Source organism: Cebidichthys violaceus, unplaced genomic scaffold (assembly GCF_023349555.1).
Source record: "Cebidichthys violaceus isolate CVI_PGR_0920_01 unplaced genomic scaffold, fCebVio1.0.p SCAF_2, whole genome shotgun sequence".
Taxonomy (NCBI): domain Eukaryota; kingdom Metazoa; phylum Chordata; class Actinopteri; order Perciformes; family Stichaeidae; genus Cebidichthys; species Cebidichthys violaceus.
Window position 1 is genome coordinate 5,318,625 of NW_027176372.1, and position 18,787 is coordinate 5,337,411.

Sequence of the window (18,787 nt, forward strand, 5' to 3'; positions counted from 1 at the left end):
TGAATACCTATGTTGAATGCACTTATTGTAAGTCGCTTTGGATAAAAGCGTCTGCTAAATGACTGTAATGTAATGTAGAACAATATAATGAATACTTTAACGTTTTCACTAGTGGTGTCACACCTGTATGTCAAGCTGGGTTTTTGTCCTGTCTCCACGTTTGTTTTGTGACTTCCTGTTCTATTTTGGAAATTAACTCTCCTCTCGTTTCAGGTTCCTTGCCCTTCCTCATGTGTCACCAGTCTGATTGTCTTCCCTGATTCCTGATTGTGTCCACCTGTTCCCCCACTTCCTTCATGTGTACTTATAGTCTGCGTCTCCCCTTGTCCTGTGCCAGTGTGTCATGTCCTTTTGTCTTGCACACCCGCCTTATGCTATTATTAAGTCCAAGTCATAGTTTTGTCTGTCCCGTTCTTGTTTCTTGTTTCCTCGGTAAGAGAGATTTTGTTTTGCATTTTGCCTTTTCGACCATTCAGCTCTTCGAGTTAAATCAGAGCATTTTTATTTGTAGTTTAATACCTTCCTCGAGAAGTGATTTTTGGTTTGGCTTTTGCCGTTTTGACTTTGCAGCTCCTTGAGTTAAATCAGAGCATTTTTAGTTCTACCTTGTTATTTTCTTCTTTCCTCGCTAAGAGAGGTTTTTGTTTCCAGGGATTTCCCTGTGTATTTTTGTTAGAAATAAAAGATTGTCAGCTGAACCTCTACTCTGCGTCCGAGTCCTCCTCAAGAGCTCCCTCCGTGACAAGTGGCACATAATGGATAGAGGAAGTGGTGGAAAATTTGCAATGCAGGATTTCCAGTGTCACACACTCCATGCAGGAAAACATCTAACTTTGAGCCGTGTTGTCCGTTGCTCACTGAATTTTTGCGGATGCAATGGCACACATTATTTGCCTTTACATTTAATAAGGTATTTTTGAGGGGCTAACAATACTCATAACAGAACGAGATTTTCAACATATTAAAAGTTCTAAATCTAGTTACCTCTACAGAGTTTTGGTGAAGCAGTCCTCTCAGTAGGTTACTGCTCAATATACTATTAAAGGTTAGGTAATTTATGCTTTATTTCTGTTATTTTGCCCCGTTTCAGTCTTAAATTATACTATTTTTAATAATTTCAATAGGTATTTTACAGTTACCAGTGTTGAGTACTGTTATTACAACTTTTTTGGTCATCATTTAAATGTAATCATATTAATAAGTAACATTATTGTCATTAACTATTTACAATAGTCTCATTTGTTATTACATTTAAACAGCTTAAGTACTAACCTGTAACACTTGCTAAGGAAAATTCACATCTGTCACCTGATCTCATTGGGAAGCAGATATAAACAAATTGGAAACTAACTTGGTGGTACAAGTTGCTGTAGTAATGCTTTGCAGTGAGTGAAAATTAAATCACAGGACTTTCTGTCTTAAGGCATAGGCGAGGAAAAGTGACATGACCTTTGAACTGTTAGTTGTAATATCTGTCAACAGTGGTATGTAGGTCACGTCACTCACACGCTGTTTTGAACTCCACTAGTAACATGGTCCGCTATCCGCTAGTGGTCCGGCCAGTGGAGACAAAGGACGGTCGCTATGGTCCGCCATTACCTCCAGACCCGCACACCATCAACACTGCCGACAAGTAGCCCAATTATAAACTTCCATCCTGGTCTGTCAGCGACGGGGGCCAAGGCACAACTACAACAATCACGTTATTTGCTTTGGTGTTGTTGAAGTTATTTTAATTAATCATATGGAAAGAGAAGTTATATTTGTCTCCTCCCCTTGCCTTTGCTCACCTGAAAAATTAACTGATCCGGGACTGCAAAACCGTGATCCGAACGGGACTTTTGTGATCCATTGCACCCCTAGCGGCAAATTCACTGTTTGAAATTAATTGATAGATAAGGGAAGCTCACTCATCCCAAAAGTGTATTAGCTCTGTCATTCTTTAGAAAACATCATTGACTCACATGTTTGTTGACGATTTGATATGCAGTCTTTGGTGTTGCCTGTGATGTGTTTTACCATTAATATTGTTGATTTGTTGTGTACTGTGTTATGTTGTTTGTTAGACAATGCAAAGTCCAACTAAGTTTGCTGGGATTGATGACAAGGAGGTGGAACTTTACAGGCAGGCTTGTCAACTTATGACTAAGTATTATGTGCAGTGCTGTGTGTTATGTATCTGCTTGTTCTCCAGTGAACATATTTTATATAGTTGTAATGCAATGTCAATGATGTAATTTCATATTGTCATGCAAATGTCACATGTATGATCATGTCACTGTATATTATGTGTTATTATATCATGTAGCTATTGAGTGATAATTATGATATTGTATGAACTTTGTAGGCTGACAAGCCCACAAGGGATAGGGTTTGTAGTTACTCATTTACTATGACAGAAATTCTACAGCATATGCAACACAGTTGTATCATGTTATTGTAACTTGCAATTCCTTTGTTGTTTTCTCATAACATGCACCATAGAAATTCTTTGCATTTTTACAAGTAACTTTCAGTTGTTTGATGTGTTTCGTCCCATGTCTATGTTTTGTACTCAAGATGATTGATATGTACAATTGTTGTTGTTTTGCAATTGTAGTATGCGTGCATTGATACGGCTGTGTTGCGCCAAGACCTTTATTCTCGTTGCTGTGAGGTCAATGCACGATCGATGGAGGTCCTGGTGCGACAGGTCCGCAAGAGGAGAGTGGAGGAGCAGAAGGTGGCTCTGCTGCGCAGGGAGCTAGCAGCCACGTTACAACAGTTGTCCAGTTGTAAAGGCCTTAACCAGCTATGCAAGTGATGGTAAGTGTTATTGTATTGTGTTAGTTTGAATGTTGCCACAGTATGACTGTGACGGTATGATTGTCATACTTTTCATCTGATATGTTATTATTGGCTGAAGTCCAGGAAAGCAGTGGAGAGACCCATAGGTGGAAATGATAAAGTTACACCATTAATCTGCTGGAATGTCCCCATTGGTTCTTACTTTTTTATATAGTTATGATATTATATACAAGGAGTCTTCAATTATTACACTCAAAGGCAGCTCAACCATGTGTTATGATATGTTACTTCAGCACACTGTAAGACAACATTATAATGACAGCAGTAAAGACAAGTGAAGATGAACCAGAGGTCAATTTATAGACAACTGCATATCTAACAATTAGGTGTCAATTTAGCACATTACCTCTGCGAATTGGAATGGTAAGATGGATAGTGTTAATATTTGTGTTCCGTTTGATTGCATTATTAAATTATTATTATGATATAACAATGTCACATTTATTTGTTTTTTGTACATGTGTGCAGATGTTTCTGATGTCTCCACACAAACGAGTTGGAGGACAGTGAGCACAGTGAGATGATCAAGAGGACTAAATTCTGGTGAACTTTTTAATGACTTGATTTGTTTGCAATTATTATTTTGTATTTTCTTCGTTTGTTACTTTTATATTAAAAGTTGAATTATTATTGTGGTTCATTTTGACAATATGCGTGTAATTGTCTGACAGATAAAGACGAGAGGAACACACAGTGAGACAGCTCTGATTTTTACAATGGACATTATATATTCTATATACCAAATGGATGTCTTCCAAAAGCTAGCATGATACTGTATGTCCAGAAATCTTTTACGACACAATTGAGATGAAATTTCACCTATTAAATATTAGCAAATACTTCTTTCTTCTTCGCAAGACTAACAGGTTGAAAGTAAATATAGCATTCATGAAGACCAAAAATAGGTTATAACAATGTATTACCGAGTATCCAGTGTGACCTCCATAAAGGTGACTTTCTGTCTTAAAACATTGGGGAGGAAACATGACATGACCTTTGAACTGTTAGTTGTAATATCTGTCAACAATGGTATGTAGGTCATGTCAATCACGCAGGTTACATTGCCGTCCGTGGCTCATTGGTTAGAGAGGGTAGTCAGGTGACTGCTAGGCAGGTGTTTCGATCCTTGGCTGCTGCTATGCAGACACAGATCCCCTTTTAATTTATAATAAAGTTTTTTACAAAAAGTAGCTTGGCAACATTGTCAGCCGCGCAGGGTTGTCATTCACATTGATTATTGTGGTCCTGCTCGAAATGTACAGACGTTATCATAAATGGAGCCATCTACATTTTAACTCTTAAATATTAACCCTGTTTGAAACTCTCTGGCCATCAGCGGTGACTGTGGGCGCATTTTGTGAGGTTAAAGACTAGATTTGTAACCCCCCCTCCTTACAGGCCAGACATGGTATCGACCAAAGACAGTTTTTATAGTTTTATTTTATTTATACATTTGTTAAGCACAAAAACTTGCGTTTGTATGTATTAATTGATAATAATGAAAATAGACTGTGTATTTGACTCAAAATTGAGAGGCTGTGTTTGAACTCCACTAGACACATGGTCCGCTCTCCGGCCAGTGGAAATGAAGGACGGTCGCTATGGTCCGCCATTACCTCCAGACCAGCACACCATCAACACTGTCAACAAGTAGCGCAATTATAAACTTGTAAGTATGCAGGGCTATATTGCTTTTATATCGATGTTGTAACTGACATTGTCGGGCTATGGTTTGCATGTAATTGTATTGTAAAAGTATCTTGCATTTTGATGTATTTTTCCAGATATTGTGGCTAATAGTAATGTAACGAATCACATTCTTCATAAGCCACCAGCACGTTTGGCTTCCCTGTTACTAATAATGATGGGATGAGGGTGGTGGACAAAACCAGTACGGTATGTAGTGTAGCTATCTACCTTATTGCTAACGAAATAGAATCAGCCTCAAAGCCATACTATGAGGGTGAGTTCGTGAAAACATGCATGCTGAAGGTTACAGAAATCGTGTGCCCCGAGAAGCGACAGGCTTTTGCCAACATTAGCCTAACGAGGAATACTGTGACGGATAGGATTGCTGATCTTTCAGCAGATTTGGATGGCCAAAATAAGCATAAAGTCAAGTCATTTGTAGCATTTTCAGTTGCATTTAATGGGAGTACTGACATTACAGATGTTGCTCAACTGGCCATATTCATTTGTGGTGTTGATGAGACTTTGGTGGTCACCGAGAAGTTCCTTGAGTTGGTACCTATGACAGACACCACTACAACCAATTACATTTTTAGCGCTCTCGTTGAAGCGCTGGACCGGGTCGGAGTGTACTGACTGTGCTGTCAGTGTGGCTACAGACGGTGCACCATCAATGATCGGGAGAAAAACAGCCGTTGTGACGAAATTCAGGGAGAAAAACAGCCGTTGTGACAAAATTCAGGGAGAAAGTACAAGCTGCAAATGGAGGACAACATTTTTGGACATTTCACTGTATTTTGCACCAGGAGGCATTGTGTTGCAAGTCGTTAAAAATGGATCACGTCATCAAACTGTTAACTTCATCCGAGCCAGAGGGCTGAATCACCGTCAGTTTGACAGGCTCCTCAGTGATAAAGACATCACCTGTGGCCTACCATACCACAATGAAGTAAGGTGGTTATGCCGAGGTGCCATGCTTAAACGTTTTTTTGATCTACGAGAGGAAACAGTTCATGGAGAAAAAGGGCAAACCAGTGCATGAATTAAAAAACCCAGAATGGCTGCAGGACCTTGCATTTATGGTGTATATTGCAGAGCACTTGAATAACCTGAACAAGATGCTGCAAAACCGTAAGAATGTTGTCACACATTATGACAGCATACGTGCATTTAAGTTGAAGCTGACTTTGTCAAGTACAGTGGTGGGCCGTCAGGGCCAGCAAAGCCTTGTCTGCTGGCCTAAACAGCATCACAAAATTATAGCTATTTTATAATTTTTCATGAATACAATACATGTATTATATATTTTTTCCCCATTAGCTTATTTTCTCATTGCACATCTACCATCTTCCTCTGTTGCTCTGCTTCCAGCACAGATTGTTTTAAGTAGAGCTTTTAGCCAATCAGTTTTCACCTCTATGCTGTCTCTAGGTAAGAAGAGAAGCCCCAAGCCTTCAGACTCACAAGTGAAGCCTTTGCAGTTTAAGTAAATGGGGACAATATAGTTGATTGTCATAGTCTTCAACCAATCAGATCTTTATTTTGACATGTTGGGCGTATTCTTTGACCCATCGGAGCCTTCTAGCTGGCATACGAGTACGTCAGCAGTAACGTGCTGCTCAGTACTAACGGGCATCTCTGCAGTAACTGCAGCTGTGCAGTAACGTGCGCCGTGATTGGTCAGTCGGGATTAAACTCTTTGTCAACAAAGAAAGGATGAGTGAACACCATTTGGTAAGTGAACTTAAATGGTTTGTTTTTTTACATCTAAAGTTATTATGTAGCTACACTAGTCCAGCAAGAATGGCGATGCTTCATACTGATGTATTGATTCTCTCTCTCTCTCTCTCTCTCTCTCTCTCTCTCTCTCTCTCTCTCTCTCTCTCTCTCTCTCTCTCTCTCTCTCTCTCTCTCTCACAGACACCTTGAAAACTACAAACAAAAAAATTTTTTTTACATAAATTGCAAGCTCTTCCTCGAGTCTCTCAGGCAAATGTCTGTTGCCAACAGGCTAGCACATTAATAATTACATAAACTACAAACTCAAAAAATGCAACACATGTAAACGTAAATGCAGGTCAACAACAATACACACAAATACATGTACAAATTAACACTTTACCCTGTGCACCTCTTGGACCATGTGCAGAATTAGTTTAACCTGGGGCTGTTCGCTCCGCTCTGCTTCAGCGCCAGCAAACGACCCACAATGCCACGGTCATATGCCCACGCCAACTCTGGGTGTGGCCCGTTACTTTGCGACACTACATGACAAACTACGATACCTTGAGGCACCAGATACAGCACCATATAGACTCAATACATTCACATGTCTCTTTGACAGTTACAGTTATTGTCCAGACAATTGAATCTGTTTGAAAGCAATAATTATAGTCTGGAGAAATGGGGAGTGTGTGGTGATTGCTTTAGCCCTGAATGAATCAGTAGGGAACAGCTGCCTAAACTGCAGAGAGAGTTCGTTGCTTGTGTGCTGCTGTTGTTTACCTGCTAAGCTAGTTTAGCGTAGCCTGCCAGAACACACGTGCGGTGAGTTAGCTGTTTTTCGTTTTGTTTGGTTCCGGTTCAGAGGTCACACAGCCTCGTTGTCTGTTACGTGAGCGCAGTCCACCGAAAACATATTCAAACGTATTGTTCAGTTCGTAAGCCTCGTACCGAACGGTACGAATACGTGTTACACCGTAGCGACATAATGAGGTTATATGGAGGTAGAAGGACAGCATTGAAGGCCCAGGTATAACATGCACGGCCCGCCACTGGTCAAGTGGTGCTCATTTCCCTCATAAGTAATGTGCAAATGACCGGAGACAAAGACAAAAGACAAAATTACGGAATTGCTGCGAGAGTTTGAGCAGCAGTTTCAGGTCTTTGGTGAGTTTGAGACCGAGTGAACAAGTGTTCTCTGTAATGAACATCACAAAAACAAAGCTTCGTTCAAGACTCACACACAAGCACTTGAATGATATTCTCAAATTGGCTGCTACTCAGGAATTTAAGCCTGATATTGATGCACTTGTGAGGGCAAGAAGATGCCAAGTATCAGGAGAAAATTAATTGGCGAGTTGACCTACTTCATGTAAGATAAGGTTTCAGACACATTTGCATCCTGAAGAAAATGAAAACATACTGTTGAAATATTTGACACTGGACATTGTGCAATATAATGTGCAATATAATGTCAATCAGCAGCTTCAGTACAAAAGAGTTTGGTTTGATGTAACACTGTGGCTCAAGCACTGCCCCCACTTTTTTTCAATGTATGAATTCTATATTTTCAAGGCAAGAGGGGTAACTTAACCTCCTTACTTAATAGCTCCCACATTTGTGTTTTGTGGTGAGTCAGTTCAGGTGTACAGAGAATTACACAGATGTGGAAATGTTAGTTAGTACATTTAAAAAAAAATTGATCTCGAGTTTATTTTGTTATAAAGTCAAATACAATATTTTTTTGTTCCAAATACCTGTTGCTCTGTAGATCAACTGTGATCTGAAGTTGTAATGCACATGTGTAAATGGTAAACTGAAGCACAGTATTGGTGAAATTGCACTCGTTAAAATAGGGTTTATCATCCAAAAACCTTCACCAATGATTTAAACAAATAGTCGTTATGTATGAGTTATGCTATGATTTTACTGGTCTAGCCCACTTGAGATCAAAGTGGGCAGTATGTGGCCCCTTAACTAAAATGAGTTTGACACCCCTGCTCTAAACCCTACCGGAAGTCGGCCATTTAGATTTGTGTCATTTTTCGATATATTTTTGCCCATTTGTATCGCTATACTTTAACGAACTCCTCCTAAGGAATTTGTCTGATTCTCTTCAAATTTCATCAGTACAATCTGAAGACCTTTGTGATTAAAAGTTTTCAAAAACTTTACATTTGATGGAATGGCTTAGCCGTATTGGGCGGCTGCTTTATGTGATTCCCCATCAAAAAAGCTGATGCAACTCCCCTGGACTTCTTCCAAACAGTCCCTAACTTCCCATGCTTGATAACACTCATGGCCTGAGAATGCCTACAAGCTAATTTTCACTAATACTCACAGTGCCACCTGCTGGTTAAAGGAAATCTGCATTTTGTGACAAACGGCATTCCATTTAAATGACTTTTACACAATGTGGTTTACACTTGATATAGAGGAACATAATGCATGTTTGCGCGTCTTCTGTAGAGCCACACAGCGGATAAAAGAAGCAGTGAACTATTTGCAAAGCATCATTTCCAGCATCACGCAGGAAAAAATATCTAACTCGTGGGTGCGTTGTCAGACGGTCGCGGAGGATCTCGGCCGCTCAGGCCAGAGTCCCGCCGGCACCCCCGACGTGCGAGGGGCCCGTTCATCGCTGCTTGCAGCTTTAATTATTAGGGCCCGAGCGCCGACGTAGTCGGAGCGGAAGACCTATTGTTATTCTAATGTTAATTATTATTATCGTATGACTTTCTTCGCAAAAAGGAGGTACTTGGAATACTGGTAAGTTTTGAAATTTGGCATGCAAGGCAGTGCCAAACATTGGGTTTCACCTAGCTGTATGACATTTTGTAGGTATGTGTAACTTGATGGGACGTACTAAAAATCCAGTTGGAGTTATGCCCTAAACCAACCAGGAAGTCGGGCATTTTTTATTTTATGCTGTTTTTTGACCGTTTCAAGGCGCTGTACATTAACAAACTCCTCCTAGAGATTCAACCCGATTGACTTTAGATTTGGTCAGTATGCTCTTCAGACCTTGGCAGTGAAAAGTTACTCAAAGATCAAAAAACACCATTCGCCATGAAACAGGAAGTTGTTGTAACTCGGCCGTACGTTGTCTAATCAGCTCCATATTTCTCATGTCATCACATCCTGACCTTGGAGACATCTATATGACAATTTAGAAGCATAGTCATAGCGCCACCTAGTGGCAACAGGAAGTTATAGGTTGTGTACTTTTACGTCCTCACAGATTAATCGGATCCTTTTAAAATTGTGTCAGGAAAGCCTTAAGATCTTGATAATGCTTCATGGTGAAGATTGTAAGAATTCATTAAAGCGTGGCGGCTCGGCAAATTGCGATCCTTCGTCGTGAACAAATAAACTGATGTAACTCGACTCCACATCATCAGATCTTTTCCAGATTTCACATGTTTGATGAGACTCCAGTTCTGAAGACATCTGCAGGCCAATTTTGAATCATAGTCATAGCACCACCTACTGGTAACAGGAAGTTAAAGTCTCTATACTTTGGCTTGTTTCTCTTAGTAGGTAAATCAGATCAACATCAAATTAAGAAGTTCATAATGCCAGTTCATGAAGCTTTTGATGTTTCGTGGAACGCTGTTGCCATGGCGATGCAGTCTCCGCCGTTTTAACGAAGGGGCTTTTGAGGGGCTAAAAATGCTCGAAACATAAGCAAACTTGGCAAACAGATTTAAAGGCCAAAATTGTGTTACATATAGTTTTAATGCATCAGAGTGGCTAGTCGGCTCAATAGCGCCCCCTATAACATTTTGACGATGCAGCCCTCGCAGTAAGTTTCACCTAGATGAATAAAGTTTGGTAAGCAGATTTATCACATGTAGACTTAAAAAAGCCTTAGGGGTCCATGCTCTTAACAATTTATTTCTTTTACCATTTCCAGGTGCTGTTCTTTAATGAACTCCTCCTAGGGAATTAATCGGATCAACTTAGAATTTGGGCAAAACAATCTAAAGATCTTAACGATTAAAAGTTACTAAAAGCTTGAGGTTTCATCGAACGACATGGATGTGGTGTGGCAGCCATTTTAAATGGTTCGCCATCATCCATTAAGCTGTTGTAACTCGAATGTACTTTGTCAAAACTGTTCCAAACTTGACATGCTTAATGACTGACATGGCTTTAGAAATTTTGCATGCCAATATTAACTCAGTCATTGCGCCACCTACTGATAACCATGGCCGTAAGCATAATTCTATAATTACAGCGGCCCAAAGACTGAACTTATTGAAAGGGTTCGTGGGCACACCACCAGAAAAAGACTTCTTTGATCCAAATATGTGCAAACTAAGATGTTGGGAGAGCAGAAATTGGATTAAAAAAGGTTTCCAAATTGTGCTTGTACGTGGAGTTTTCATTAATCGTAAATATTACTGTTTTTGTTCGTTTTGGAGCGTGACATTTGTTTAATAAAATCAAACTGCACCCAGCCTAATTTGTATGATAGATTATTTTACATTGGCTCACCTTTTGGCTTAAACTTTTTTTTCAACATGGAACTATACATTCTCCTATTTCTCCTCGACTCTTCCAGCTTTGAGTCACTCAGCAGTGATTGTCAGAGCTACCTGCACAAACAAACAGTTGGTTTTGAAACCTGCATTTACTTTGACAGTCTGTTATTTTACCGACACTGACGCGCATTCACACACATTCAGTTTTTTATAGATTTTTACAGGCTGACAGTTATGATTGTATTCGGAGGTACACTCTAAACATTCGAGGCTTAAGACCTGGCAAAATGACCTGGCTACGCCGTTAGTAGACACAGGAGATACCGTTTAACTCGTGCACGCAGTATATGATGGTCACAGAAATGCATGGCCGCATCCACCAGAGTCCTGCCAGTACCCTCGACGTGTGTGAATATGTGAGGGCCCGATCAATGCTGCTTGCAGCTTTAATTTTGTTTATTATTTCAGGTTTTCCTTTTAATTGGGGATTCAATTTTTTTTATGATATATCTTCCACTGCAGCATCACTGTATTAAACCACTCACACCTTGTACCAAACCCAACAACCCAAATTAACGGACACGTGGTAGGTGGAGGGACCCAGATGCAGGCTCAGACACTGAAGATGGGAAGTGGAAATGCTTTACTACAGTATTCACATACTTAACCAAAGAGACTCAAGATTCCAGCAACAGAAGCTGCAGAAAACTCAAAAAATAGAGAGGCTGAAATTACATAAACTGAAAACTATGGCTGATGGTCTAACACAAGGAATTCAGCACATATACGTGTGTGTGTGTGTGTGTGTGTGTGTGTGTGTGTGTGTGTGTGTGTGTGTGTGTGTGTGTGTGTGTGTGTGTGTGTGTGTGTGTGTGTGTGTGTGTGTGTGTGTGTGTGTGTGTGTGTGTGTGTGTATATGTATACTACACAGACAATGAACTAAGACATGATGCCAGCTCACAACCTATATAAACTACTAATGAGGATCCTCCACAGGTGTGCTTTCAGCAGCAGTCCACTGACGACATTGCACACAGGTGTGCAACTCCTCCCATGGAAAGGTGTCACCTAGAGATAGAGAGAGAAGGAGTGAGAAAACAAACCAGACATACAGCATTCATACTAAAAGGAGACTTAAAAAATAATGAAACACACTCACACAGGGCTCACGTGGGTGGAACTGTGACCGTAATGCTCTCTTTGTGGCTGCATGTGGCTGCCATTTACATGAAAAAGATGGAACGTAAAGTATGTTTTAAAAAAAATTCTAAAAAAAGTATTTTGATGACAAGCTGTGAAACAATGTTAACTGTTTCGGAAGTGCTGGTGCTGCATTAGCTGACCCTATGTAATAAGGCTGTGTTCTTCCAAATTGCCCTGTTGCCCTTTGCTGCATGTCATATTTACTTGTATTTATTAAACTCAAAAAATAGTCCTTCAAAATAATAAGGGGCATTGTTATTGCTTTAAATCCATTACTAAACATAGTTAACTTTCAATAACGTGAGGTGACTGTGGCTCAGTGGTAGAGCATGGTTGTCCTTCAATCAGAGGATCGGCGGCTCCACTAGTTCATGTCGATGTGTCCTTGGGCAAGACACTTAACCCCCAAATAGCTCCAGCAGGCTGTGCCAGCAGTGTATGAATGGTTAGTTAGAGTCCTGATGGGCAGGTGGCACCTTGCTAAATTACAACACACAAGTTACTGTACAGTATCTTATTTCGACAGAGACAAAAACTCTATAATTCAGACATCAAATGTATTATTTACATCTGGAACAGTTTAGTCCTCAAAACAAGAAAAATAAAATGATTCAACCTTCCATTCAGTCAGTGTCCCCACAGTGTTGCAGGACAGGGAGACTACTGTTGGTACTTGGATGTTGAATTATTTTTCCAGTCGAGAAAAGCGTCAGTGACCCTCGATGAACCACAGCGGTGAAACTGGGCTCTGAATATTGAGTAAGTCTGTTTTTCTGTGGGCCCTCTGCAGTCTACTTAGATATTAGATTGAAGAGGTTTAAACTGCAATTTGTTAGTTTGTAGTATGTTCAGCTGATATTCCAATAGAGCTAACCCTAGGCTAACCTTCTATTTCTGTTGTGAAGTTTAAAGAAGGCTTTACTAAATCAACACTTCTGTTAATAATCCAGCTTGTTAAAGTTACTATCGTGCACTTGACACTGAACAGGAAGCTGTTAATGCTAACCTTCCAGTTTCTTTTACCAATGATGGTGCTTTCTATTCTCATTCAGCTGTTGCTCGGAGGGATGGTTGTCTCTTTCTGCCCTTTCATTTGTTAACTAATTGTAAAGAGAACTTTCAACAATATAAAACAGCAAAAGGCAAGTAGTAGTTCTTTCAGACATCTGACTGTAACAAATGAAGCTTTTGTGACAAGCGATCCCAAACTTTTGAACAGCAGTGTAGATTCTAGTTAATTGTCAATGTCTTGAATAAAGAGTTTGACTCCACAATGACTGAAAATTCCACTGTGATAATCAACAGATGGTTTGCCATTCATCAGTTCACCCTCAAGACACCTTTGAATGTAAATGCAACTACTTTAAGGGGCAGAATAAAGAGTATTGGCACTGGGGCTGATTATGTGCAATGAGTCAAACTATTTACAATTCAACTATTGGGGAGGTAATAAGTGCAATCACATAACTCACTATTTAAATTGTATTACTCCCTTGTATTGACATTTTAATCACCTCTGTGTGCATTCAGACGTTCCTGTCCCATTGCATTTTGCAGGAATGTCTTGATTTTATTTAAAGTCTAGAAACCTCTCAGCATTCCCCTTGTCATAAGGTTATGATGATGTTCAACAGAGCCATAGTTTCAGATAAAGTCTCCTTGAGGTGGTACCTCTGTAGTACCTGCCTCTGTAGTACCTGGTACAGTGCCAGTCCACTACAGCAGCCATCTCATGATAAGGGACATTTCAGTCCTGAGCTTCGCCATATTCAGCATGAGGTATGCCCTGAAGGTGGTGTTCAGAGCCTCAACAGGGAATGTATGGCAGTGCTGTTCAAACAGCTGACCTTGTAGCAGTGTGGCACTCACTAGGTGGTTGGTGAAGGAGAACCCTCTCCTGCATGGGCCAGGATTGTGTCGCAGATCTGTAAAAAAATTTAAATACTTAAATGTGTGGAAGTTGTAGGCCCCCCTCCTCTAGAAGATAATGCAAAAATTCTCTCTTTATTCTGGGAGCTTTGTGAGACCAAATACAGGAAGAAATAAGTGAATTATAATAAACTAAGTTTAAAGGAAAAGTTCAAGGAAATACACAAGTAAACAAGTATCTCAAACTTTTGCTTTTGAATTATTGCTGCCTTCCATCCCTGAACGTAACCCTGTAAAAGCAGAGTGGGTGATTATCCAACACTTGAGTAGACTTACTTATGGTCAATAAATGCTTATATCTCTTGAGACAGCCTCTGCTTCATGGTGGTTCATGTTGCTACTTGCTGCTGCTGTTGAGATGAGCTTTGGTCCCTGAAGGCAAACAGACCAATAGTGTTTCTTCATTTTTTTAATAAGCCAGTAGGTCATTGACAATACCTACAATTCCTGTCTTAGAAAATCAGAAGTAATACAAACTGTCTGTTTTATACTTTATGAATGGCTTTGAAAATCGAAATTGCTGGCTGTGCTTAACTTTGTCACACAAAGGGTAGGCTAATTACAATTTCCACAGATGCATATGACTAAATTAGCTTCCTACATTTGAGTGTATAAACCTTGTTACATATAGGTCTATGGAACGCATACATTTGGTTATGACAGGGTTTTATATTGTGATGATATGAACGATATTATATGATCTTACCTTAAGGCCTGCACACTGCTTGTGAAGCCTTGGAGAGATCGTTTGATGTACCTTGGAGAGATCGTTTGATATAGATTATGTCAATGTCCTTCTACTGCAGCTGCTGGTACGTCATTTCAATTTGAGGCACAATTTGATGAAATAGCTGCAGAAAAAAACTGGAAGTCCTCATCCTGCAGCATTCTTAGGAAGCCAGATGCCTCCCTCACTGCGGTGCTATCAATTGAGCCGTTTGTCCTGATGAATTCAAAACACTATGAGGTCATTTAAGTTCTTATAGACAATGTTCACAATGCTTGAGTTCCATCTTGTGGATGATGCTCTTGGTAGCCTTCATGCAACAATCTGGTGGAGAATGGTTTATTTGGGCGACTGGGTAAAAAAAAACAGGGAATGCCAACCAAATCAGGAAAGAAAACTCTCTCTGCTGGGATGTATGCGTTTGCTCCATAATCAAATGTATGGTTCATGCACCTCTTGCTGCACACAAGCCCTCTCTCCCTTCGTCACACTTGCTGGATCGTATGCTTGGGCAATGAGTTTACCTTTGTCATCTTATGTAAAAAGACTGTTCAAGTGTCAAAGGGTCAAACTGTTATTCATGAGGTAATTTCCGATGACCAGACTGGTTTAATGAGGAATCGCCACTCTTTCAGTAATATCCGCCGTCTGTTGAATGTTATCTACTCCCCAGTGTCTGGAGAGATCCCAGAGATGGTTATCTCTTTAGATGCTGAAAAGGCATTCAGGATTTTGGAAAAGTTTGGTTTTGGTCCTAAATTTGTGGCATTGGTAAAACTCCTCTACTCCTCACCAAAAGCCTCTGTTGTCACCAATAGATCAAACTCATAATATTTCAATTTATACAGAGGTACCCGTCAAGGCTGCCCTTTAAGTCCCTTATTATTCGCCTTAGCTATCTAATCGTTATCCATTGCTCTTAAAGCATCCCCTAACATTATAGGAATTCACAGATGGACCAAAACAGCATAGAGTCCCGCTATATACTGATGATTTACTCGTTTATATTTATGACCCGTTGAAATCTGTTCCTGCATTAGTTGGAATCCATAAGCAATTTGGGACATTCTCAGGATATATGTTAAAGTTTTCCAAAAGTGAATGATTTCCCTTAAACAATTTGGCAATAAGAACACCATAAATGCAACTGCCTTTTCATACATTGATGTTAATTCAAATATCTGGTCATCTATATCACTCATGAATTCGAAAGCTTATATGATATGAATTTCTCTCCAATAAGATGAAGACAAACTTTGATAGATGGAAAGATTAACCAACAGCAAACAAACAACAGTGTAGCGGTGTTATAGTCTTGTGAATGACTTGGCCAGGGCTGATTTGTTGGTGGGGTATTTGGAAGTCCCGGGTATATATTGAAGAGATATAATATCCCTCAATCCCATCTGTTTCACTATTTCCAAGTGTGACATTTTGCAAAATCTAACAACCCCAATTTCCCTAATCCACCACTAGACTCAGTCTATGAAGAAAATCCTGAACACACCACCAGAGGTAAAAGTGGATTGAGAAAAATAACTTGACGTGAGCATACCAGATTCATTTTGGAACCACGCCCAAATTAGGGTCAATTAAAGCTCTTCATGTGCACAGTTAAATATAATACAATTCAAGCTACTGCATCACCTGCACTATTCTGACTCCAAACTTTTGAAAATGTAATTAAATGTAGTGGATAGATGCAATAGATGTCACAATTCACCAGAATATCTTACACACATTTTGGTTCTGTCCACAGCTGACAAATTACTAGGAAACAATATTCAAAGTCTTATTAGAGTTCCGCAATCTTCTGCCCAATGCCTGGAAAAAAAATTACTGTAATGAAAGTGTTCAGGGGGACTAAACTTTAATGAATAAACACAAAAAAAGATTGCTTTCTCCACCCTTTTGGCATGAAGGATAATCCTAACGAATTGGAAGTCACCTCATTCCCCAAACTCTTCTATTCGGCAATAGCAAGCAATGCGACTACTACTAATGATGATAGTAGCAGTGGGTGTCCGGCAGGACCAGGGTCCAGATATAACCACGATCTACGGAAACCTGCGAGGTAAGAAAGCACAAAGACTCCAGGAAAGAAGCCAAGTCAGTACTGTGTGTTAAAAACTTAAAAAGAGTTTAAAAACTCATTACTTGTTTATCTGTATTTCATGTTATTAATACTGTAATGTGCTTTCTGACAATTGAGGCAGTGTGATTTGTTCTGTGATGGGGGAATTTGGAGGGAGGAATTGAGGGGGGAATGATGGAGCGGGTGAAAATGGAAAATGACATGTGCAACGTATGATTGTTTTCTCTCTGCTTTTGAGAATAAACCAAAAAAAACAAAAACATGCGTATTGGTCCCTGGATGCCGTTGGGTTTGACTTTACCTTCGAGTGGTGGCTCTTTACTTCCCCAGTCTGAGGCCCCAGCTGTCTCTGTCTGCTCCTGCTTTTCAAGAGCTGCTTCATGTTATTATTAGAGTGCATATGAGACAGACAGAGACACACAGATGGTACCTGAGGCATGATGAAAGATTCCAGAGATGTGTTATTATGCTAAATTATTCACATATGCAGATAAATTGTATCTTGGCTGTAATTGCAAGCAACCGCAAACACAGGTACTCCATATATAATTACAGACAGACAGGGTGTACTAATCCATGTATGTCTGTGCATGCATACATACCATATGTAGTATGCAGATGAATAAACACGTGTTGCATGTGTGAATCTGTTTACATACAGGGGCGGTATTAGCAAGTTTTGAGATGCAGTGAAACTAACTCTTCTGCCTTTTTAACCCAACATAGTGTTAAAATCTCTAATGAAAACATAGATCCTCTGTAGTCATGGAATCTTTCAATTTTTTTACCATGTACTTGCAAGTACTTTCCAAATAGTTTTGATATCAATTGACTTGGGGTCCAGTCCATGATCCACGGAAACCTGCCATGCAAGAAAGCACAGAGACGCCAGGGAAGAAGCAAAGTCAGTAATGTGCATTAATGGTATCGGTAATAGAAATAATAATCTTAATAGTAAAAAACTGGTTATAGTAGTAGTAGGTGTCAGCAGGGCCATGGCAGGAGGCAAGACCAGGGTCCAGATATAACCACGATCCATGGAAACCTGCGAGGTGAGAAAGCACAAAGACTCCGGGAAAAAGCAAAATTAGTAAGGAGCATTATTGGAACATGATTTCATACAGAAGGAGAGATGAAGAAGAGGAGAGATGAGCTCAGTGTATCCTAGGAAGTCCCCCGGCAGTCTCGGCCTATAGCAGCTTATCTAGGGGCTGGTCCAAGGCAAACCTGAGCCAGCCCTAACTATAAGCACTATCAAAAAGGAAAGTTTTAAGCATACTCTTAAATGTGGTGAGTGTGTCTGCCCCCAAGACTGAAACTGGAAGCTTGTTCCACAAAAGAGGAGCTTGATAATTGAAGGCTCTGGCTCCCATCCTACTTTTTAAGACTCTAGGAACCACAAGTAATCCTGAATTTAGGGAGCGCTGCTCTCTAGTAGGATAATATGGTACTATAAGCTCCTTAAGATATGATGGTGCCTGACCAACTAGGGCTTTGTAGGTGAGAAGGATTTTAAATTATATTCTTGATTTTACAGGGAGCCAGTGAAGAGAAGCTTATAGGAGAAAAAAGAAAAGAGATCATCTCTTTTCTTAGTTTTTGTTAGTACACGAGCTGCAGCATTCTGGATCAACTGGAGAGATTTAAGATACTTATTAGAGCAGCCTGATAATAAGGAATTGCAGTAATCTAGTCTAGAGGTAACAAATGCATGAACAAATTGTTCTGCATTGTTTGAGACAGGATGTGCCTGATTTTTTAAATATTACGTTGGTGAAAAAAGGCAGTCCTTGAAGTTAGTTTTATCTGGGAGTTAAAAGACATATCCTGATCAAAGATAACTCTGAGATGCTTTACGGTGCTGCTGGATACCAGCGCAATGCCATCTAAAGAAACTACACCATTAGATAATTGATTTCGGAGGTGTTCTGGGCCTAGTAGAATAACTTCAGTTTTGTCTGAGTTTAACATTAAGAAGTTGCAGGTCATCCAGGTTTTTATGTCCTTAAGACATGCTTGAAGTTTAGTGAGCTGGTTAGTTTCATCTGGTTTCATCGATAGATATAATTGAGTATCATCTGCATAACA

General features: G+C 39.9%; 1 long non-coding RNA gene and 1 pseudogene across 1 annotated transcript; one reads left to right on the top strand and one right to left on the bottom strand.

Annotated features, from left to right (window-relative positions):
* LOC137875810 (uncharacterized) overlaps nucleotides 1-1,637 on the top strand; it is a 71,247-nt pseudogene extending 69,610 nt beyond the window's left edge.
* Nucleotides 1,638-11,917: 10,280 nt separating this feature from the next.
* On the bottom strand, nucleotides 11,918-17,597 carry LOC137875864 (uncharacterized). Its single transcript, XR_011103405.1, has 6 exons — nucleotides 17,488-17,597; nucleotides 17,001-17,072; nucleotides 14,584-14,634; nucleotides 14,154-14,249; nucleotides 13,818-13,873; nucleotides 11,918-11,961 (listed from the first exon to the last, which is right to left on the bottom strand). It is a non-coding gene; the product is annotated as an uncharacterized lncRNA (long non-coding RNA).
* Nucleotides 17,598-18,787: the final 1,190 nt, after the last annotated feature.